We start from the raw sequence: 25950 nt of genomic DNA on the forward strand, positions 1-25950 counted from the left end.
GAAAGAAAAAGTGTGGAGAATTTAAAGCTGAGGAGTATGAATAATGGGATGAATAAATATAAAAATGGAGGCAAAGAGATGAGTCATCAGACTGTGTTAATTTTCCAAGTGATTGACGATAAAGGCTTGGCCAAAGGTGTAGCATTGAGTATTAAAATCAGGAGACACATGCATATAAGAAAGAGACTTACACTTCTGGTGGTGATGGAGTGCCTTATATCAGACAAATCTTCCCTCTGAGAACAGCTACGAAATCTAGACAAAATTAGAAATCGAAGAGAACCAAGGCAACAAGGACTAGAAGGACCAAGACCATAAAGAGGAGCGAAAGGCATAGATATGAGATCACTACTCTCCATGCCTTTCTTTTCAAGGCACTGCACAATTCTTATGCTGCCAGAACTAAATGCTGAGAGGACAAGAAAAAGGGCAACAAACAGATCAAATTAGGCTCAGCTTTGAGCATGCTCACAGGATTGGAGAGACAAAAATTGGAGATTTGTTGATCTGTCAGAAAGAAGAGCCCCGGTAAACACCAAAGATTTCAGCTAAAAATTGTGACAAGATATAATCCAGGAGTAAGATCTAATCCAAAATAGACCAGAAAAGTCTAACTTTGAAATGACTCATTTCCTGATTTGATCAACTTGAACTGCTTCTAACACTAAGTGCCTTCCAAAAGGACAGTTTAGACTCTTTGCGGGAAGAGTTAACGTCACCATCCTGAACTGCTACCATTTTTATACACAACTCCAGACACTTAATAATCGCTAGGCGCACCTCCACATCTGACCAAGATGGAGAACAAAGACTGGATTTAACATCCTACCTGAGACATCTGAGACAAAATAAGAAATGGTTTTCAAGATCTTGGACATCAGGCAATGAAAGGTAGTGATTGCTGAGAGACGGAAAACCAATGAGGCGAGTCCTAAGATGGCACCAGCTTATTGCTCTGAGACAGTTTTCAGGCCACAACAAAGAGAAGAGAGAATCCAGGTGGAGCCTGGTACACATCAAGTTGAGACAGAGATGCGATGAGAGACCAGTGAAACAGAGTGAGCTAGAGTTCACAGGATGAAATAATGGAGACAAGAGACCTGCGCAAAGACAGAACCCAGGAGACCCAGCAGGAGTGTCCTTGAGTAGTCATCAGAGAACTGATCAATGTACAGAGGAGAGGAAACCACCCGAGGCCAAGGAAAGAACATTCGAAAAGATTAGAGGGGCAGGACCTGGTACTCACACGGGCCTAGAAATAGTGCCTGTTACCACCAGTGAGACTGGAAAATCAGACATTTCATGGGACATTGAATGAGGTTGTCAGTAAGGTCCTGCCTCAGTAGTAGGAAATATTTATCCGTAAAATAAATGCTGCTCAGTCACACCTAACAAATCTTAAAACTCAAAAGGATCAAATGGATTCCATTTATCTTTACTGCATCGTAGAACAAATCTCAAGAATATTTATAGAAAAATGTAGATATCATCTAAAACATTAAAATTCCTAATGTTTGGCATCCAATCAAAGGTGACTAGGCATACAAAAGAAACAGAAATGTGTGGCTAATAATGAGGAGAAACATTAATAAGTAAAAACCAATACAGAGCTTACACAATTGTTGGAATTAGCAGATGAGGACATTAAAACAACTATTCTAATCATGTTCCATATTTTTAAAATGTTAGAGACAAGAAGAAAATATAAAAAACCTAAATAGAACCTATATTGAAGAAAACAATAATGTCTGAGATGAAAAATACAATGCAATGAGTTAAAGCCTGATGAGATATCACAGAAAAAAATATTAGTAAACCTGAAAATATAGCAACAGAAACTTCCACAAGGAAATACCAGGAGAGAAATTGATTTAAAAAAAAAATGAAATGGGCATCTGTGAACTGTGGGGTAACTTCATATGGTCCAATATATGTGTGTTTGGAGTTTCCAAAAAGAGCAGAGAGGGAAGAGAGACAGAAAAAATATTTAAGGAAATAGTGATAAAAGTATCATTTTACTCAAAACATATAACAGTTCTAATTTTTTTATGTGTCAAATAACATAGCCTCATAATAAATGTACCAAAACTTTCCATAACTAAAAGGAAGACTACATAATCCAAAATGATAGAGCAGTATTTATAATACATTTTTCCCATTACTCTTAGAACAAATCATTAGATATTTTTGAACATGATTAACAAATGAGCTAATTGATATATATATCAATAGATAGATTGATTATTTTTAATTCATATAATTTATTTTAGAACAGATTTACAAAAAATTAAGCAAATATTACAGAGAATTCCTATAAGCTTCCCAACCTTTCTATAGGTCTTCACAGTTTCTCCCATTATTAACATTTTTCTATTATTGTGCTAAATTTCTATTATTGTGCTAATTTATAATTAATTAAACATTATTATTAGATGAAGGTCACTCTTTGTGTTATTCAGTTCTATGGCTTTTGTTGACATAAGAAGATATAGAAAATCTAATACTAATTATATGCCAATAAAATAAGCTGGTCTATAATTAAAAACTTTTCTACAAAGAAAACATGAGGCTCTACTTATAAAACAGTCCAAAAATTGTAATCAACTTTATTGAGATATAATTTGCAGACAATAAATTTCATGAATTTTATGTGTAAAATTCAATAAGCTTGACAAATAAATACAATTATATAACCACCATCACAATTATGATATAGAAGAGGAGTTGAAAAACTTTTGTGAAGGGCAAGATAATATATACCACAAACTCTGGAGGCCATGAGGGAAAATCATGGAGATTTTTGTAAATACTTATATAAGTACAAGATGAAAAACAACTTTCAAAAAAATTTTAATAAATGCAAATTATAATGATCATGAAGTACAATCTTTTTGTACTATACATCTTTTAATGAGAAGAATGGGAATCTTTTTGAGGGAAAACATTTCACTTAATTGGCTTTTAAAATTATTGTTCTCATTTACCAAAAACAATTGCAAAAGTTTATGTGTTAATACCAGCCTGTAATGGGATTTTACGTATTTCACCTTTGACAATATCTTTCACATAGGTTAGCACTGCACATACTGATATCAGTCCATTAGCATATATTTTAATTGAGCGTGTTCATCACTTTGAAAGCATTATAGGGCTGCATTAGAGTCTTCTCGTTATGTTTTCCTTTTATCATGTTATTACATTGCAGATGAATCATTTCACAAATGAAGGATAGGTGGAAGGTCGTCAATTGCACAGTTAAATGGATTTTGGGATATGGAAATTTCCTTTCTACTTGCATCAAGATACAAAAAAACTATTAAGATTGTAGTTTGAACTCAGAAAATATATCTCTTGTAAATTGGTGTGGATAGAGAATCTCATTTCTTGTTTTAATATCTGGCAGCATGGAAAGTATAAAACAATTTGACATTACTTGAATACAAACAAAATCACTTGTCATTGAAATGACTTTTCACCAGTATAAATTTTGTATATAGGCATTTTTTTGCTTTGTAATTTTAGGTTGATCATTAAGAGACATTATGAAGCATGTAACAAAAACTGATGTCCAAAGCCAATTTTTTTTCCAAATTTTTTCTAAAAATTATGATTTTTTTGAGCTCAGATATTCTTTGCAGCCGTAGAATTTTCTGTGTGGTAAGACGTGTTAGCATGTCACAAAACTGATAATGCTTAATTCTGAGAGCAAATGAAGTTCACTTTTTTACACTACTGGTTTGATAACACATAATAGATTTAAATATTATCATCAGAGTTCCTGCTGGCGAATAATACAATTAATAACCATATGTTTTCACAATATATGGTTTTGACAATAACCATATTTCATTTTGTAATTTTGTTCAAATAAACTTTTTTCTCCTGCACACATATTTTTTATCCCCATCCATTGTAATACGTCTTAGCAGATACCACTTCAGGTTGTTTTAAATTGTGTTTTCTCAACTTTGAAACTAATCTCCCCTGTAGTTGTTCAGTGCAGGCTATTGATAGAGGCTGATTCTTTAGTCACTTCAAACTCAGCATCAATTCCTTGAATAAACAACAACTGGGAAGGTTGGATAACAATTGTTGACTCATCAAGAGCCAAAAAAAAACAAAACCATTCCAAATTATCTGCCTTGTTTTTGACTCCATATATTGCTTCCAGTGTTCTCCAATCTTTGATCAATTGTTCTCCCCAAAAGCCTAGCTTAAACAGTTTATTTTCTCTGAATACATTTCTTCAGCTGCTACAATCAAACATAATTAAATAACTCATTATTGAGAAATTACTTTTGTTGCTTGGCTAATAAATGAGCTAATTAGAAATGGATGCTAGTTGCAGTACCATGTTTATTTTTGTGAGGAAATTGTTTTAAATTTCTAATTTTTTTTATCATTGTTTTCCTGTGAGTTTGGAGCATTGTGATGGATGCTTATTTGGTGTGTCTATGTGTAGTGGATTCTTTGGCATAGCTACAGTGTCATTGCATGATAAACACAATGCTTTGCCATATAATTCATCACCAGAATAATCCAAATTTCATTGTGCCTTAAAAAGGCAATATCTGAAGCCTGATTTTTCTTCTTTTCTTTTTGACATGAGGAGTATGCACTGATAATACAAGATAAATAAAATTCTGTGGTACAGCAATGTGCATGACACTCAGAACATCATCCAGTTACAACCACATCACTGAGGTATATAATTGAAAAATAATAGCACTACATATGGTCTCTGTCACAATTATCCAATTCTACTGTTGTAACACAAAAGCAGCCATACGCAATACACAAATGAGTATTGTTGTGTTCCAATAAAACTTTATTCATGAGCAATGAAATTTTAATTTTATGTAATTTTTACATGTTACAAAATATATTCTTTTTTTGATTCTTTTCAACCACTTAAAAAAGTAAAAACCATTCTTAGCTCATGTACTATAAAATCAAACTGTGATTCTCGTACGTACTTGCCATATGACTAAAAATAAAAAGGAGAAGGAAAAAAATATACCAAGGGTTGAGGAGGATATGTAATAACCAGGACAACTGCTGTGGTAGTGTAAATTGGTGGAAGTAACTTGGAAAACTATGATTATTTAATCTGAACACATGCAGACACTATGTTTCAGAAATTCCTCTTCTAATAATGTTGAGTGAAACTGTCAGAACTGTGGTTTTCTTTGGGGAGGGGAGCAATGAGTGAAAGAATACAAAGGAGGCTTATGGGAGCCAGTGGTAGTCTGTTACTTGATCTAGGCTGTGGTTACATGATTTGTCCACTTTGTACAACTGCAAGGAAATGCACATATATGATCTGTATGTGTGTGTGTGGATATACATATATATAATTTACAAAATTTACTGCAAGAAAAGGAAATTTTAAGGCATAGTGATTAATAAAATAAAATATGGATGATGAGGGAAGGGAAGAGTCTGGGAGACTTGTTTAATCAGAGAGTGGAGCTAGATAACAATCACTCAATTAAGAGCTCAGGAGAGTAAAATGCGCTTTCTTTCGGAAACAATGAATTTGAGGTGTTTATAGGGCTTGCAGCTGCCACTGTCTAGATGACAATTTTATATGCCTTCTGGAGCATAGGCAGGAGCAAGTCTAAGCTAAATACAAGGCTTAATGGGTCATCAACATAAGGTCTGTAGTCTGAAAGTTGATGACTTGACCCAGGGAAGAGTATGATTGAGAAGACAACCAAGGGTAGAACTTTGGTGACATCAGAATTTAATGGGAGATATCATGTGTTTTGGTGAGAATAAATGATTTTGTTACCTGAGGTCAAAACAAATCTAAATGCATCAACTAAAACAAAATTAACTTCTTTCAATTTAACTTTCTAGGAAAATAATTAAGGAATTTTAATTCAAGATAGTTATAGTGAAGAATACAGATTTATATAGGTTTTATTCCAAAATTGGAGCAACTACCCCCACCCCCTCAGAAAGCAAAAACCTTTCATAGTTCAGAGGCTAAGAGGGCAGGACCCAGCTTTTTAGGGCCTAGTGGCCCCTCTGGATAGGACTACCACTCTTGACCGTCCTGATACCAGAAGAAACCGCTTTTTTCTCCTCTCCCCCCAGGATATATCTGGTGTATAGGTCCACACCTCATTCAGAATCACTGCACATTTCTTAGTCTTCCTAGAGCCATTGGTACAGATACTTAATTGAAACTAAACACATAAGAAATATGTATGATGCAGGGCGGGCCTGGTGGCATAGCAGATAAGTTCTCACGTTCGACTTTGGTGGCCCGAGGTTTGCCTGTTTGGATCCTGGACGCAGACCTACTCACTCCCCATCAAGCCATGCCAAGGTGGCATCCCACATAGAAGAACTAGAAGGACATACAACTAGGATATACAACTATATACTGGGGCTTTGGGGAGAAAAAAGAAAAAGAGGAAGATTGGCAACAGATGTTAGCTCAGGGCCAATCTTCCTCAAAAAAAAAAAGGGAAATATGTATGATGCAGATAATGCAGAATTCATAGTGATTGTTCCTTTGCTGCTTGAGGCAGCTCTGGCTGAGCCTAGCTAAATCAAACCACAGACTTCAGTCCACTCACAGCTTCCTGTATTAGATGCTGAGGTTCTCTGTGATTTCTACAATTATCATTAAATATGGGTCTGACTGGGGGGAAAAATCAATGTCATTAACCACATAACCTAATAATGGTGGAAAACTGTAAGATCATTTAAATAGATGCAGAAAAGCTATCTGATAAAGTTTAATCTCTGTTCATGGTAAAATCTCAGCAGACTTTTCAAGCTGACAGTGTTTTTACACAAAGCCTACACTAACATCATAGTTGATGAGAGAAGAATAAAACAGAATCAGAGCAGCTGCGTTTGTTTGCTTCTGGTTTCTATAAAACCAAGGTAATGCTGAATAATGGCATTTATTAAAATGTGTGTTATATGATATGATATTATATTATATCATATTATATTGTCCTGGGACACAATAATCAAAAAAAAAAAAAAAAAAGAGAATGGCTAACACTTAAATGATGTTCTATAACTAAGCAGAAGCAGAGATATAAGAGGAACTCACAGAAAAACCCCTAATTGTCATACGGTAGGAATTTCTATGTAAGATAATGAGACATCATACAATAATAATCAAATTTATAAAATAACTGCGAAGATGCTCTCCAAAATTATCTCGATTTCATTCCCGCAATGCTCTTCTACGTCTTAGAATCCAGTTAGGAAAACCAATCATCAAATGTTCTGGAAAATTTGCATAGTACCAAATTACTCACTATATAACAGTTCCCTTTTGCAATTTTTAGATTCAGTTTGGGTCAACCAGTTGTTTTCAAGAAATAGTATCTGTGTAAATTGTCATGTTTTAGTGAATTCATTGAATGTTAAGTCAACCCTGGAAAAAATTCCCAGAAAAGACCCACTTGTTGTGGCAAAATAAAATATTCAAGGTAGGCAGAGACAGTTCTTTCTTCCTCTCTAGAAATCCTTTCACCTCTAAGGCCACAGAGAAGCTATTTCTCAAGCTGCAAGAACTTTACTTCTTTTTAAAAATATGTCACCTACAGCTGTTTTCTCTAATGTAATATAAAAAATGGTGACTAATCCTAATAGTCACCAAAGGACTTAATATTAAGAGTGTTCCTAGATAGTCAGTTTATAACATAGTGCAGATTTATTTTCAATATCAAGATGTAAAAGTACCTTCATGGCCTGTGTTAATATAATGTTGGTAAGGAGGGAAGGACATAGAAAAACATTTGTATTTTTGTTGTGTTTGTTGGAAATATTCCATTACAATTCACACAAATGGATCTTACAGGATTTAGCAATATTTTAAAAATCAAGTCTATATTTCATTTAATTAAAACTGCATATTTAAACAATAGCCATGTTTCTGCTAACTGTGTAAGTATATATTTACATAGCCAGTTCCTGTATTCCATGTGAGGTCACTTAATGCCTTAAGGATATAATCATATCAGGAACACTGTAATCCTTTAAGAAAGACATACATTGTGTATATGTACACACACACAAACATACTTTTTCAATTTCTCACACTGAAGAGAAAAGAAACCAGGAGAAGGAAAAGTGACAAACACCTTAATATGAACAAAAGTATAATAATTTGAGAATTTCAAGTTTCCCTCATTGTTTATATGTTTATGTCAATCTTCCGATCTTTAAAAGTCTTTCTAATATATGAAAATCTTCATTATTTTCTAAATCTTTAATCTTTTGACCATTTCTTAACTCCTTCTGTCTGGGATGAGAAGCCCCAGTGCCAGAGAGCTGAAACAGTGAGACAGAGAACAACGGGCCCTAAACAGTAGCAGCTGACGCGCTGGTCGCGGAGTCTGCTGTGCCCGAGAGGAGAGGCCGCCTCCTGATGCGCTTCATCACCAACATTTCTCCTTTCTCTCCCCACTGGCGGAGACAGTCAGTTTTTAAATTCTATAACTTTCAAAGGAAATCTAAAAATGCTTTACTGTCATTATTTAAGATTAACACCACCCATGGGTTTCAAATCATTTTTCATTTTGCAGATGAGTAAAGTAATCTGAGAAATTAATTTGCTTCTCCAAATAAACTGCATGACTATTGGCATTCACAGCTGTAAGATTTGATACAATTTATTAGAAGTATGCATTTTTGAAAAGTAATTTTAAATTTGTCATTTGTTTACCTACTCTAATATATGTTTCTTATACACACATTTATAAGGCAAGTATATTAAAGAGCTCTTCGTGTGCCTTTAAAATTTAATTTATGGGCATATGGTTATATCTAGAAGTTTTACTTTTCTATGAATTCATGGGTCATGAACAACAACCCATACTTTATGTGGAGATTGTAAAAGAGACAAGTACAATAATAAGCCATATTATTAAAATATATTAAAACCAAAACAACTGAAAGGTGCTACACAAATTGAGCTTTTGGTGGGATTATACCACTCGGAATAAAGGAAGACATATGCATTCTTTCAAGAGAGGCAAGCTTTGACTCATAGTACAACATAGGAAAAGAAAATCAAACAATCTGCAAAATGAAAGCATTTTCTGAGACACTAAAACTTAAACCTACTTTGAATCTCCTTATTCTAGCTCTGAAAATCACCATTTGTTCCCTCTAGAAAAGCTTAATTTGACAAATGGTGAAAACTATTTTGGAATAATTTTGATTATGACTCTATAATTCAAGGAATATTTAATTCATTGGATTCAGTTCCAAGAGCCATGCAGTGCTCAGAAAAAGAGAGAGAGAGAGAAAGACTAAACCTGGAAGAGACTGTTTTAAAGAAAAGATATCAGCTTTTACCTGTACTTGTAACTTTGAATATTTATTTATTAGTTTATTGATTTGTTGTTATTCCCCGACTATTGAGCTAGAATATACACTCTAGAACAAGATAATATCTGTTATAGAAAATAAAGCTACATATTTTTGCTGTTCTGAGTAGCACAGATGTTGAACCCCAATTAAAGTAAAAAATTTTAAAAATCCTAGAAAGAATAGTATAGGCAATGCATAATGGAATTTGATACCAGAAGAAATTCTTCTAGAATGGGAGGAACCTGAATTTCTTTATCAGATAGAATGCACTTCAAGTGGTTTTCAAAGAACATGGTTGGGTGGTTAAGAAGATGAAAGAAGACATTTCAGTCGAGTGATATGGCACCAGCGAGAACCTTTGACTGAAGTGATTGACAAGAGGTTGAAAGCACTAGAACCTCAGCTTTGTAAATAAACGAGTGATGCTCTGGTCACAATTTCTAGGCAAGTTGATTTTGACACTAGGTATGGCATTGGTTAAGAACATATGCTTAATTTAAATCAAACGAATGAGGGCCGCCCCGTGGCTTCGTGGTTAATTGCGTGCTCTCCGCTGCTGGCGGCCTGGGTTGGGATCCCGGGCGCTCACCCACGCACAGCTTCTCCGGCCATGCTGAGGCCGTGTCCCACATACAGCAACTAGAAGGATATGCAGCTATGACATACAACTATCTACTGGGGCTTTGGGGGAAAAAATAAATAAATAAAAATTAAAAATTAAATCAAAAAGATGAGTATTTGAATTCTGGTTTTGTCAATGGTAACTGATTTTGAGCAATTCATTAACCTCTCTGTGTCTTAGCTTGTTCCATCTGTAAAATAAGGTTATTAATACTTTTTCTCTGGGTTTTGGACAAGTTTAAGAATTTTCTACAGGGATCCTAAGTCATATGCAAGATATCACAATAGCTTCACTGTTCAGTATTCTAGAACATTCTATAGTGTGAAAGATTTTCCATGAATATTCTAGAAGACTTAGGAAATGTATGGATAATACAGAAGTTCCTTGGGATAAAGATCTGTGATCAGGGGAAAGGGTAGAGTTGTTGCTTAAATCCCCATATTATCTTCTCATAATTTCAGCTCTGCACTTCTGAAATATCTTGTAATTAATCTTCCCTTTAAATTGTAACCTCTTTAGGGATCAGAGTGGAGCAAGAATGTGAAAAAAAAAAATTCGGAGGAGAGAGTTCTGTACCATTTTTACTTTTCCAACTTCAGAAATTTGCCCAGGGCTGAACCAACAGTAAGAATCTGTAGAATGAATAAATAACTTCAGATATGCACTGTAAGATACAGTGCAAGTTCAGGAATTTTAGATTCAGAGAGATCTGTGTTTATTTACTTCCTAGTTATATAACCTTTGGTAAGTTGCTTTATTTTCCTATGCCTCAGTTTCTACATCTGAAAAACGGGAAGTGTCTTTGTGTTGGATGCAGTGTTCCTAGCACCTAAAAGGCACTCAGCACTTGAAAATCTAGTATTACACAGAAATGAGGGATCCAGCAAAAGCAAAATTAATAGAAAGAATTATGAAACTATGGGTACTGAGATTTCCTGTAAGTCACGTGTTTAGATGCTCATATGGGTGAGATATAAATGCTATTCTGAAACCTGATGATGGATCCATGAGTTTTGAATTATAATACCCTGTCAGTCTCAAAGTAGAATGAAAGCCTATGAATAGAACTCTTGCCCTCTGTTATTATTACTAGTTACCTTTGTTTGTAATCAACATAACAGTCACCTCAGGATGAGGAAGCAACTAGGAGTCCTGGTTTTTCATGCATTATGGTGATTATCATGTTAACCCCTGAAGAAGTCAAGGCATGCGTGATTCACAACTGTTACTTTTACTCATTAATGTATGCTAGGCACAAAATAACAATGAATGCAGAAATAAGCATGGATTCTGCTCACAGAACATATTATTAATGCAAAACAGAAGATCAGCCAATGAAAATGATTAATAAACAAGAAATTCTATGGTGAAAATAGTGCAATTAGTTCTTTACCAGTCTAACTAAAATCCTGAATTCCTGAGAGATTCATATGAACTGGCACAGATAATAGTGTCTTTACATCTTCAATCAATGAGTTGTAGTCACATTCCTTAAAAGGTTCCTTATAGAATTCGCAGCATCATCCTTAACCTTCTTCTTTATGTTGAAAGGGTAATGTATTTCCATCTGGTGTGACAGACTTATATGGGAGAAGATACACATGAAGAGTACAGGTTTGTGACGTTTCATTAGCTGAGCACTGATATTCACAGCTAACTCTTGCTGCCAGCTGCTTCTTTATCTAGTTCGGCCCATTCACCTTATTACAGTGAGATACCCACATGGTAGGATCAACGTAGAAAACTGAGCAGCATGACTCTGAAGAAAACACATTACAAGCATTATCTAGTTACTAATTGGACTCTAGCACAACCCTCATCTGCAATAATTAATGCACTCTTAACAAAAGAAAAAATGAGTCATCCTGTATATGAAAGAGATCGGGCTAACACTGCAATTAATCTTGCCATTTATGGGAGAAAATTGTTTACTGTAAGTTTCCCTTACCTAACAAACACAGATGAATTATCCTAGATGCCAGTCAAAATAATTTCAAGCTATGGTCTGCCTGTGTTTCAGTACTGATTAATTTGATCTAATATTTTCTTGATACATTGGCTTCTTTATGCTCAGTTACCATAGATAGCTGGAGCCTTATCATACATCACTAACGTTAGCAGAAAAATCACATAAATACTGCTTCTTTAACCAGTTATTCACACTTTTAAAACACAGCTACTTCAAAAACAAAATTTAAAATGACATAGTGAACCTAAGACAAGGGAGTAGATGATGCTGTTGAATTGAAGACAATCATGATCAATAAGGTTAGGGTGAAGCAGTCATTATTTACAATATTGTTTCACTCACTTTAATTAGTTACCAATTCAATTAATTCTATATGTCGCAGCATGAATGATATTTTAGAGATACAAAGATCCATTGAAACTATTTATGAAAAGGAAACTTTGTATGAGTCATAATTAATGAGTGGTTTGTAAGTGATTCTTTTGACTGAGTAATAGCACTTATCATTATTAATGATAGATATTCTCTCAAATAATATCCATCTCTGGCACTGAGTATCATTCTCTAAATCATTCTCTTCATGTCAGAAGTTGTTTTTAAGCAGAAATGGTACATTGCTTTGAATCATGAGTATTTTCAAAATGAGTTTAAAATACATTGCTTCAGTAGAAAGCAATAATATAAATTAACAGTATCAAGAATGATGTCATTTGAAGAGATAGTCTCTGATTACACTATGGTCTTAAAGCTGTTAATGAAACTCAAGAACAATATTCTTCCTTTATAACATGACAAAAACCTTTGTCCCTAAAATTATAACTCCTAATGCTGGGGAGCCACCTTTTGTTAGTAATATAATGTTAGAAAGGTATAAACTTAGTTTCTGTTCTCTTTTCTTTTCAAATTTTTTTTTACTATATCTACATACACTAGATTCCCTTATATAATTTTATCTAATGTGATGAGCCTGAGTTACTATGAAAAGACACATCTAAAGTTAAATAGTAAGTTGTGGCAGACCCTCCAGTTGAATTGAGAATTGCGTGCTTTCTATTTGGTGTATAATTTGAGTGAATTTGTTGCTCCATTCACTTGTTCATTCATCCATTTGGTCCTTCTGTTATCCATTCAGTATTTATTGGGTAATTACTTTATCTCACGTACATTTAATCATTGGGCAGACAAACACAAGGGACATAAAAGAACTTCCCACAGAATTCACTCGCTAGCTAAACATGCTGTGAAGGCTAATTTTATGTGTTAACTTGACAGGGCCATGGGGTGCCCAAAAATTCAGTCATACATTCTTCTGGGCATTTCTGTGAGAGTTTTTTTGGATGAGATTAACATTTAAGTTGGTACATTGAGTAAAGAAGATCCCCTCCCTAATGTGAATGGGCCTCGTCCAGTCAGTGGACGTGTGACTTAGAACAAAAAGGCTCATCTTTCCCCAAGTAAGAGATACTACACACACACACACACACACACACACACACACACACATACACACATCCTTCTGGTTCTGTTTCTCTAGACCCTGACTAGTACTCATACAAAGTTTAACACTTGATTAAACACTTGGTTAAACAGTTTAACAGATAGTTAAACAAATAGTAATGAGATGGATGTCCAGTCTTGTGTCTTTTGCTGGTGGGTATACAGAGGTAAACATCAATAGAATCTTTCTAGATTGACTACTTCTGGGTGATATTGAATGATGAAGGGGTAGCCATTTTCAAATAGAGGCAATGGTATATTCAAAGAGTTGGAAGTTGGAGAGAGTATGACTTTGGTAAACTGCAAGAAACTCTATTTAACTGAAGCATAGAGGACATAGGAGAAAGTGGGAAAGATGACGCTCAAATGCCCTGTGCTGATATTAGTCAAGCATTCCAACCATAAATCTCATTGACCACTCTTCTTCACGATCGTTAGGAATTAATCCACCCAGTCATGCCTATTTTCAGGGTTTAGTACAGAGAAAAAAAGCTCAAAGAGTCTTGCATCCACTGTCATCCCCGTAGTGTTTGGAAATCAGTAGTTCGTCTTTTTTTTCCCTAAATTGTTAAGTTTCATTTTATTCAAATACGTATTTTCTGACAATACTGTAGTATGAACTCTTGTGACAAATAACACTACTGAAAGGAATGTCTTCATAAACTAAAATAAATTATCAGATAATCTCACATTTATTTCAAGCTATATTTCAGGCAAGGCAATTCTAAAAAACAACTGAAAAAACCAAACGAATAAACAATATATTTGACTTGTGTTGCAGTTTTCTTCCTGCCTGCCTGCTTGTCTTTTTCCTTTTCTTCTTTACTTTTTATTTTTATTTTTTTGTGAGGAAGATCAGCCCTGAGCTAACATCCATGCTAATCCTCCTCTTTTTGCTGAGGAAGACTGGCTCTGAGCTAACATCTATTGCCAATCCTCCTCCCTTTTTTTTTCCCCCAAAGCCCCAGTAGATAGTTGTATGTCGTAGTTGCACATCCTCTCCTTCTAGTTGCTGTATGTGGGACGCAGCCTCAGCATGGGTGGAGAAGCAGTGTGTCGGTGCGCGCCCGGGATGCGAACCTGGGCCCCCAGTAGCGGAGCGCACGCACTTAACCGCTAAGCCACGGGGCCGGCCCTCTTCTTTACTCTTTATTTCATTTTTTCTTTTCTTTTCATTTTATATTTTAATAGATAATATATTCACATGATTAAAAATTAGAAATTATAAAAACCTGAATATTAAGAAATATTCTCCAAACCATGTGTTGATTTACTTGTTTTGACCCAACCTCCATCCTCTCTATTTCACAAATCAATGATTACCAATTTGTCTTATATCTGAAACTTTTAAAATATCATATCCCTTCCCCTCACCTTTACCACCTTTATTGTAATTCGGCTCTTCCTAAGGATACAAGTCCTTCAAATCTCCTTCAAATAATGGATATTTTTCATTTAATTTGATTTATGTCTTTAAATATTTAGCTTCAATATGAGCTTCTATTTTTCTTTTTCTGTGGGCCTCATAAATGTGAGGAGTGTGATTCCATGGGGGAAAAAGGTAATTTTGGGACCCAAGCTGCCAGTATTAACTGGATCTTGTATGATTCATTATTAAATCATTGAATGGGTGTGCCTAAATTTCTACATACAAGATCGGGCTCAAGGAAACACTGAAACCACGGTGAGTAACACAGTTTACGACTCCATCCCAGTAATCTACTCTTGCCACATTCCATTTCTTTTTCATCCTATCGCTTATAGTTTCATAGGAAGTTCCCCATGACCTGCTGACGAGTTTACAGATAACTTTTGTTTTCATGCCCCCACACGGTGATCTGGACTCATAGAGCATGACAGCCCCCCTCTGAAAGATACTGGGGAAGAAAAATCCTCTTGTAGTTGGTAGAATTCAAAAGGGATATCTCATGACCTACTTTGCCTGGTTGGAGAGATCTGTCAGAGTTAAAAGTCTACACTGATGGATAGTGGCTAATAGATTGACCAGGTATCTGAGAACTTGGAGAATCAAGATTACAGTATTGATGACAAGGAGGTTTGGAAAAGAGGTATATGTGGATGAAGAACTTTTCATTACAGACTCAGAATGAAAATATATATGTTCCAGGTGAATGCTCATCAAATGATATCCACTGCAAAAACCTCTCAATAATCAGATGACAAAATGATTGATCCTGTAGGGGTTAGTGTTCTTTTTCGCCAACTACCACACTGCTTGCTACATGGGTTAATACACAAATTGCGTGTAGCAATAATGGGAGCAATACATGGACTCGTTAGTATGTTTTTTCCCTCACCAGGGCTGAACTGACTACCACTACAACTTGATGTTCACTAAGGGCTAGCTATCGGCAATCCAGAGCCTTTCCCATGGTACCATATCTTGGAGGGACCAGCCTGCCTCCCAATAGCAGGTTGATTATATTGAATGTCTTTCACCATGAAAGGAGTCCTATTTGTCCTTACTGGTATAGAGACTTATCATGGAGGTGGATTTCCTTTCTTTTCTACCATGCTGCCACTATTTGTGTCCTAACTGAATCCTCACTCAGTTATAAATCCCGCAGAATATTTCTTTGATCAACAGACTATCCTTATAGCAAGAGAAGAAAGAAAATGAAGTCATGCTTATAAGGCTATCAGTTTTATTATATTTATCATTACCCCAAAACAGCTGGCCTTAAGAAATAGTGGAATATTCTGTAGAATACTCAGTGAAGAGGCCATAGGGGGGACAATACCTTTGGGTTTGGGATATGGTATAGGCTCTGAAGGAAAGATCAGTATGTAGTGCCATTTCTCCCCAAGTTAGAAATGTGGACCCAAGGGACCAAGGATTAGAGGCTAGAGTGGCAGCTTCACATCAGAATTCCTAACCAACTTTCAAAATATTAATTTTCTTACACATAACATTTAGACCTCTGCTATCTTAGAGATCTTACAATAGTAGGGCGGAAAAAACTCCTTCCATCAGAGGATTCAAAACATGTTTCTGTTGAATTTATAACTGTGACTGCTAAATAGCTATATTAGTCAGGGTTCCCCAGAGAAACAGAGTAAATAGTATGTATGTGTATTTAAATAGTGTTGTGAATATATTATATATATATATATATATATATATATATATATAAAATAGGAACTGGCTCATGTGGTTATGGAGGCTGAGAAACCCCACAATCTGCAAGCTGGAGAATCAGGAAAGCCGGTAACATAATTCAGTCCAAATCCAAAGGCCTGAGAACAGGGGGAGCCAATGGTGCAAATCCCAGTCTGAGGCCAAAGGCCCAAGAGCCAGGAGCTCCAATGTCCAAGGGAAAGGAAAAATGGATGTCCCAGATCAAGGAGAGAAAGAATTCACCCTTTTTTACTTTTTGTCTTGTCTGGGCCGTCAATGGATTGAACAATGCCCAGTCACGTTGGTGAGGGCAGATCTTCTTTACTCAGTTAACTGAATCACGTGCTAATCCAGACACGGATTAGCAGACACAGACACACTCCAAAATAATTTTTTACAAGCTATTTTGGCATCCCTTAGCCAGTCAAGTTGATACATAAAATGAACCATCAAATTGGCCATTCTTTGGGTCACAGAGAAAAACAGGAAGAGAGAGATGTGTCATGTTGTCTGGAATGATTGCTCTTGATAAAAAGAGTAATACAGTTGCTCTTATAAGATGTAAGCATAGAAAACCTAAGGCACCTCCAGGAAAATCCATGTCTAGAGGTTAAAGGTAATGCACAATAACAGCAATATGATATGGTAATATTAAGAGAGGCTCGTAATCTTCAGGAAAGTTTAGACATCCGACCAATTAAATAGACCTGGTCAGCTGAAGGCAAAGGGAATATAAAACCAGAAATCAAGAAAAGTTAGTATCAATAATAATTTTGGCCTTGTGAAAAGTTGAAGAAATGAAAACCACAGAAATAACACATGGATTAGTTATATTAACTAATTTTTCCCAACATGCTCTTCTACTTTTAATTTATATAGAATATATTGGCTGGTGTTAATGTTATTAAATACCAATTTACAGATTATTGAGATAGGTCTGTGAATAAATTAGAGAGGAAAGACCATTAATCAGAAGTCCTAGACTTGGAGCTATATTCAGTAATTGGTGAAACTGGGGACCTTGCCTTTTGGAGAAGGATGAACATATTTTTATCGATATGGGGGCAGTAGTAGTATATTATGTTCAAGGATACTGTTATTGTTGTTTTAATATTGGGCAGTCAAGGGTGGAATTGTGGTCAACATCTGTTTTGGTGACCAGCTAATCTGACAAGACTGCAATTTGCCTACGTATTTTGGTCACTCTCTCTACATTTTACTTGTCCCCATTTTACTTGCCTTTCTAATATAGAATCTGCCCCAAACCACTTCCCCACACTCAAAAAAAATCATTTCCTTCTCTCTCTACTAACTCTCACATATGAAATTTAGATTCCATCATTTATATGCACTCAGGGGAAATTTTGATTAGATACACAGAAAAAGAACTAGGATGCAGTGTATATCTTGTGCTGGTGCCAAGTTTTACAAAGATCTGAAGCTGCAAGACTGGAATGGCTTCCTGATTTGTAGCTTTCTGTGCATGGCAGAGGCATAATTAGCCAGTTCAAAAGTCTCGGGTGAAAAGTCATTTCTAGAATCTCAGTCTAGAATTTGTTTTCTCAGACTGAAAAATTCTGTGAAATATCTATAATTTTAACAACTCCTTTCTGCTAGAGTGTTTTTTTTTTTTTTTGTAACAAGAATTCTGGCCAATAATAGTCATATATGTCAATTTCAAGTTTTGTTTGTTGAGAAGGCCCAGAGAATAATTTTATGTAAAATTAGTAACTTGCAAATTATGGTAGTTCAAGTAGTCCTAAAATATGGGTCTGCTAGGAAAATAATTCAGCTAGGAAAGTTCACTTGGGAAATTAAAATTAAAATTTGTTTTACCATATCGGTTAGTAAAGATTCATGAATAAGTTGGAATTCTCACCTTGACCTGGTGAGACCTGGTGGTCAAGTAGGTATGTAAGACTCTCTAGAGCAATTAGAACTCAGTAGGAGGTTAGAAACCTTGGAACATAGCAAAGAGAGTTTCTTGAAGGATCAGATGAAATCCTTACTCCACAACATAGTATCATTAGTAGTAGGTTGCAGGAGTCTGAATGGTAGAGAAATATGCCTACTCAATTAGGATTACTTTTGTGTCTCTTATTCTTTGTAGCCTTTCCTATGCAGCAATATTAAAGGGCACTGGATGCTTTTTACTCTGTCGCTTAATGTCATTTTTCAGACACCATTATCATTGGAACAACTGCCCATACTGATGCCAGACATGACATTGGCCTACCCAGCAGTTTAGATTATTTTTATGATGACATCAGAATGTCAAAAGGAAGCAACATCATGCTAGATTACCAGGGTTTTTTTTCTGGAAGACCCTTGGTACCTTACTCTAAAAGTTTTGGGGGTTGGAAATGGGAGAAAGATTTTTTTTTCCCTGATGGAGTATGCCAGGTGGTAAGTGTACTGTGAAGGGAGTAATGTTAAAGAGGATCCATCAACGGTCCAATGGTTGTGTTATCAACTTTTGCTGAAATTATAGGGTTGAATAAATCATTAACAGAAACAGAACAGAAAACAATTAGAAGAGATATCCAAGTGATAAGGTAAACTGGAATTGAAACCCAGAATTACAGCACTTGAGGTAGAAACACTGGGGTGCTCACACTGAGGATGGCAGAGGTCCTGAGGCCCTGGTGGCCCCCCTGGACAGGCAGTCAGCAACTTTCCTGGCAGAAACGGTCTGACAGCTAATTCGTTGTTTCTGTGAGTGGGTAGAGCTGAGAAATTCTTTAATTCCCGGGCAGGTGTCACTTTTCTCTCTAGACGTGGTAAGAAACAGTAGCTGCAAACTTTCCTGTAGTATGGAGCAATGCAAATAGCAACAGTCTAAAACAATTAATCCTTACTTGCTCACTTTGTAAAATAATTAGAGGTTAAGGGATTTAACTGTCAGCAATCCTGATCCAAAATGTGCGCATGAAAACTTGCTTTTAGGCGGTTAAAACTACAGGTTAAAAATAATGTTAAAAGACAAGGGTTCAGAAATTCTTGTCTACTTAGGCTAGGAGATTCTGAGTTGAAAAATAAAAGTACAAAATTGAAGCATGAAATATTCAGTAGTTAAAGTGTATCATATGAAATTTATTGCTTAGTAAACTATTTCTGGCACGAGAAAATATATTTAATAATGTAATTTGCACTTGCACATCCACTACCAAGTTTGAGAAATAAAATAGCATTGAAGCTTCCAGTTTATTCCTCCCAGATCTCCAGTGTTCCTACTTACAGGTAACCTTTACTCCACATTTGTCATTTAAATTCTCATGCAAAAATTTTTTTAACCTTATGTGGAGATATCTCCAAACAGCATATAATTTATTTTGCATGCATTAAAATTACATTAAATATATTATACTTTATGATCATCTGGAACTTACTTTTTTAGTCAATATTTTTTAATAAATTATCCATGTTATTACAAGAGGGTCTTGTTCCTTCATTTTAGTGACTGTATATTGCTGTGCTGTGTGAATAATACAACTTCTTGATTTATTCTCCTGAATGGAAATTCATATTGTTTCCAATTTTTCAATATTACAAACAATGCTTTAATAAACATTCTTGTACATGTCTCTCTGGGCACATGTGGCCATTTTCTGGGGAAATATAATTGCTGAGTTATAATATATGTGCATCTTCCACTTCACTGGAGGGTGCGAAATTGCTCTCCAGAAGGGCTGTGCCAATTTACAAATCTGCCAGCAATGAATGAGAGTTCCCTTTGCCCCACACTGTACCATTAGTTATTTTTTTTTTTTACTTTTGCCAATGTAATGGGTGTGAAATTGTAGGTAATTATTGTTTTAATTTGCATAGTACTAATTACTAGTGAGCCTGAGCATTCTTCATATGATTATTGGCTTTGTGGGTTTCCTCTTCTACGATTTACCTTAACTTATTGTGAGCTCAGTGAAACTTTTAAAGAATATTTCTTTTATTTTATTCAGAATTTTTAAGTGTTTTGCAACAGAAAGGTTTTTCAGTATTTTGTTTGAAATGTTGCTCTAAAATATTAATGCCTGGTGCTCACCCCTAGACATTCAAATTTAGTTGTTATGTGGTGCAACCTGGGCATTAGGGTTTTTACAAACTCCCCAAGGATGTTCTAAGTGCGGCAACATTTGGAAACCTTTGGATTATGTTGATCCTGGATTGCTAAACTCCAGAATAAACAAATCAATCTGTGTAGTATTTTTTACCTTAACAGGTGGGGATTGAGTAGGAGAACAGAAACCATTCAATTGGCAAATGAAGGTGAAATACTTTGATATATTTTATTTGATAAAATATCCTGTCCCCTTTAGGTAGATAAAGGGTTTACTGAAACAGTACTGAGGGACATTTGTTTTGTATTTTGCCTAAGATCGAAGAAATGCTTAGGGAAAGAGAGAAAGATAAGACAGCCAAGCTGTTTTTGTGGGAATACTGAATACTAGGATTGGGTAACCACTCGAATAGACTTCAGTCTGGTCTGAGGTTTGGCCTTCTATGGAGAAAGTACTTCTGAGAAATGGCGTTCCCTTCACGTCTTCTGGCAGGTGGAGTAAACGTTGAGTGCAGCTGCCACTGGTGCCCAGCACTACGGGCAGACACGCCCAGAGCCCAGGTCTCCAGAGAAGTCTTGGAGAGGAAGAAAAACCCATGTGAGAATGACCAAGGCTCTTCCGGAAGGGCCTATGGGGTCCTGCCCACTCTGCCCCCCACCCCTATCCTGCAGTCAGTGCCTCTGGCCCCCGCCGACTCCCCGGTGTCCGTCCGGAGGTTGTGAATCTCCTCCAGACTGCGGTTGCTGCCGGCTGTCTGACTCGCTGGTGTGGAGACTGGTGGTTAGTAAATTGTACCCATTGTCTGTTTTAAAGGGACTCATATCCTTTGCCTGTGTCCACTTGACATACCACACACCTAGAGTTAGAGTGAACAGGGCTCACTGTTAGAAAAAATAAAATAAACCGCTGTCACTGGCCTGCACAGGCAAGGCTGGTCCGGGAGAGGAGAAGAGGCTGGGTGCCGGGCCTGGCTACTCAGCCACTGAGTCCAGGGAGAAGTGGAGCTTCCTGCTGTCATTTGTTCATTTCTTTTCTCTTTGTTATTTTAGAAATTGTAGGTATGCTTTACTTTTTTATCTCTCAATATTAAATGCCCTGTAAGAATAAAAAAAAAACAAAAATTCTGATCTATGTGGTTTTATATCATTCATTGCCGAATACTTTAAAATATAATACATTAACCATTATATTATTTTTAAATATTTTTAAATTTTGGGCTAATTATAAACTTACAGAAAAATTGCAGCAATAATATGGAGTCCCCTTATATTCCCCATCACCCTTCCCTTAATGTTAACAACTTACATGACCATAGCACAATTATCAAGAACAGAAAATTGACATTGCTACAATATTATTAACTAAACTCTAGACCTTTTTCAAATTTCACAAATGTTCCCACTAATGACCTTTTCCTATCCTAGAATCCTACCCAGAATCCCACCTGCATCTAGTTATTTATCCTTAGTTTGCTCCAGTATGTGCCAGTCCCCCACTTTTCCTTGTCTTTCCTTACCTCTATTGATGCTTTTGAAGAGCACTGACCAGTTATTTTGTAGAATGTTCCTCAACTTGGAGTTGTTCAATATTTTCTGATAATTGGAATGAGGTTATGCATTTTGGGCAAGAATACCACAAAGATGATATGTCCTTCTCAGTCCATCATATCAAGTTTTTGTGATGTTAATATGTTTAATGAGGAACACAGCTCATTAAAAAATATAAAATTTGAGGTGATAGGTTAAAACTACCAAACTGTGTAAGAGAAGAATTTAATTCTGTACCATTTGAAAAGACAAAGACTATGAATGATGTAATGTTAATATCACCACAATAAACCTGATAGGGAACAGTATAACATTACACCAACCATAACCAGTGTACTGGTTGACAGCAGTATCATTTAACCCTAAACAAAAGAATGTAAGTAAATGATTAAAATGTGTTTTTTAATATATTATATTTTATATAAGAAGAAGTTATATAATGTGGAAATGTGAAAAATTCACTTTTCTTGTGCAAGAAAATTCCTAGCAAAATCTACAGGAAACTATCATTCTTGAGGCAACACTTTAAAACCAATCATGTAAATCATGAAGAAAAACTACCAGAATGTTTTGCAACTTAAAAGAGAAGTCTTGGCTGGGAACAGCATAATGAAAAGTACAATCAAACAAGCAAGCAGATTCCTTAAAGCTAAAATTCAGATTTGTTTCAGAATTGCATTGGAAGGTGAAGCTCATATAACTGAAGAAATTTCATGATATTGTAGTTAAAGTGAACAGATTTTAGGTCAAAACCCAATAGACACACTGACAAATAACACTTTCAAGTGACATATTTCACTATGCTTAAATGCATACTCAATTAGTTTAGAGATTGAAATTAACTAGTTTTCTTATCCATTTTCTTATAAATAGTCTTTTATTTATTTATTTTTTATGCATATTTTTGTGAGGAAGATCAGCCCTGAGCTAACATCCAATGCCAATCCTCCTCTTTTTGCTGAGGAAGACTGGCCCTGGGCTAACATCCGTGCCCATCTTCCTCTACTTTATATGGGATGCCGCCACAGCATGGCTTGACAAGAGGTGCGTTGGTGCGTGCCCGGGATCTGAACCTGCGAGGATCCTGCACACCCTGGGCCACCGCAGCGGAGTGTGCGCACTTAACCGCTATGCCACCTGGCCCGCCCACCTCCTCCATTTTCTTATTCTCTTACTTGTCTACTTCTTTTTCTTCTTCTTAACCATTAAGTTACATAGTAAATAATTTTATTGCCCTTCTAAAACTACATATTAACTCTCATTCTATCTCTATAATCAGTTTCAAATCTTTCCTAATAGGTAAAAATTTTTATGAGTCCATTAATTCTCAATATAATTGACATAAAATGACAGTGTTTCTTTTAATAGAAAAGTAACCTCAAGCATTAGCTTAAAATACAAATACTATGTATTTATAATTTTACTCAGAGGATAATTGTAAGTTGTAAAAATTTCTTCTTGCTCTAAGTACCATTTTAGCAGCTGCAAAGTTATCCTTCATTTGCTTGTGATGAACTGGTAGTAACACTTACAAAACAATTTGAGAACGTATTTATGAAAACCAATAAATGTAAAAGTATTTTAGTGATGAAAAGTAGCACATAAAATACACTAGAAGAGTTTGACACAAAAATAAAAAGCATTCAGAGAGAAATAACTATTTGATTCCAAGCAGACTATGAATGTTTTGATCTTATAAACAAATAAAAAATTTCCACAGCAACATTAGATATAAAAGTAATTTGTAATATGAAGATTAGAGTATTTTTTTTTCAGCTTTATTGAAGTATAATTGACAAATAATGTTGTAAGATATTTAAAGTGTACAACGTGATGATTTGATATATGTACAGACTGTGAAAGGATTCCACCTACCGAGTTAACACATCCATCACCGCACATAGTTACCTTTTTTTTTGATGAGAACATTTAAGCTCTACTTTCTTAGCAAATTTCAATGATACAATACAGCGTTATCGACTACAGTCACTATGTTTTACATTAGAATCTCAGATCTTATTCATCTTATAGCTGAAAGTTTGTACCCTTCTACCAACCTCTCCCTATTTCCCCCAGCCCCTGGCAACCACTTTTCTATGAGTTCAACTTTTTTCTTTTTTTTTAGATTCCACATATAAGTAATACCATATAGTATTTGTCTTTCTCTATCTGGCTTATTTCACTTAGCATGATACTCTCTGTTCATTCGTGTTGTTTCAAATGACAGGATTACCGTCTTTTTTAAGGCTGAATAATATTCCATTGCATATATATACCACATTTTCTTTATCGATTTATTCCTTGACAGACACATAGGTTGTTTTCATACCTTGGCTATTGTGAACAATGCTGCAGTGAACACGGGAGAACAGATACCTCTTTGAGACACTCACTGATTTCATTTCCAAAGGAAATGAAATCCCCAATCCCCAGAAGTGGGATTCCAGATCATATGGCAGTTCTATTTTTAATTTCTTGAGGAACATCCATACTGTTTTGCATAGTGGCTTTGCCAGTTTACATTTCCATTAACCGTGCACAAGTGTTTCCCTTTCTCAGCATCTTCACCAGCATTCGTTATCTGTCTTTTTGATAATAGCCATCCTAACAGGTGTGAGGTGATAGCTCATTGTGGTTTTGATTTGCATTTCCCTGACGACTGGTGACGTTAAACCTCCTTTTCATGTACCTGTTGGCCATTTGAATACCTTCTTTAGAAAAATGTCTATTTAAGTCCTTTGCCCATTTTCTAATTGAGTTATTTATTTATTTACTTATTTGCTATTGAGTTGTATGAGTTCCTTGTATATTTTGGATATTAACCTCTTATCGGAATTGTGGTTTGCAAATATTTTCTCCCATTTAGTAGGTTGCCTTTTCATTTTGCTGATGGCTCGTTTGCTGTGTGTAGTCCTATTTGTTTATTTTTGCCCATGTTGCCTTTGCTTTTGGTGTCATATTCAAAAAATCATGCCAGACCAATGTCAAGGAGCTTATCCCCTATGTTTCCTTCTAGAAGTTTTGCAGTTTCAGGTCTTATGCTCCCTCTGTGCTGAGCCCTGGGCTGATAGCTGTGGTGACTGCTCACATCCACACGTCTATTAAGAACTGCTTCTTTGTGTGCTGTAGTCTTGTGGGTCTCATGAAGGCAAGCTTTGGGCTTTCAGAGCTAAGTGTTTTGGGGGCCCATCCCTCAGCTGGGAGTCTTAAAAGCTGGGGTGCTAGATGTGTGGTCCTAACCTTTTGCTGCTCAGGGAGAAGGTGGGAGTTTGGGGCTCCCTCCGAATTGTATGGCACTGTGCTGGTGGTGGGGTTTATAGCCAGAGTGTGTCTCAGCCTTTCCTACCCATTTCGCTGTGGGTATTGTCTCATTTTGCTGATGTGTAGGAGTCACTCAGCTAGTTTCTGGATTTCTTTCAGAGGGAATTGGTCCACGTGTAGCTGTACAGTCGGTGTGCCTGTGGGAGGAGCGAAGTTCAGGAGCCTCCAGTGCTGCCATCTTGGTTGACTCCCCTCCTTCAGTGATTCAAGTGTGTTTAATGATAAAGCTCCCTATTCCCTCGTCTCTCCCCATCCCCTCTCTCCTGTCCCAATCTCCTTGTGCTCTCCTTCTTCCTCTCTTCCCCTTCCCACCCTCTCCCCTCTGTGTTTACACAACTTTCAAATACTTTTAGAAAAACCTTCTTGCTGTTTACTATTCTTGGGGCGGCACCCTGTCTTGTTCATCACTGGGTCACATCAATAGTGACTAGAACAGTGAATTAACA

Source organism: Ceratotherium simum, chromosome 25, assembly GCF_057802395.1.
Source record: "Ceratotherium simum simum isolate JZ-2026a chromosome 25, ASM5780239v1, whole genome shotgun sequence".
Classification (NCBI taxonomy): Eukaryota; Metazoa; Chordata; class Mammalia; order Perissodactyla; family Rhinocerotidae; genus Ceratotherium; species Ceratotherium simum.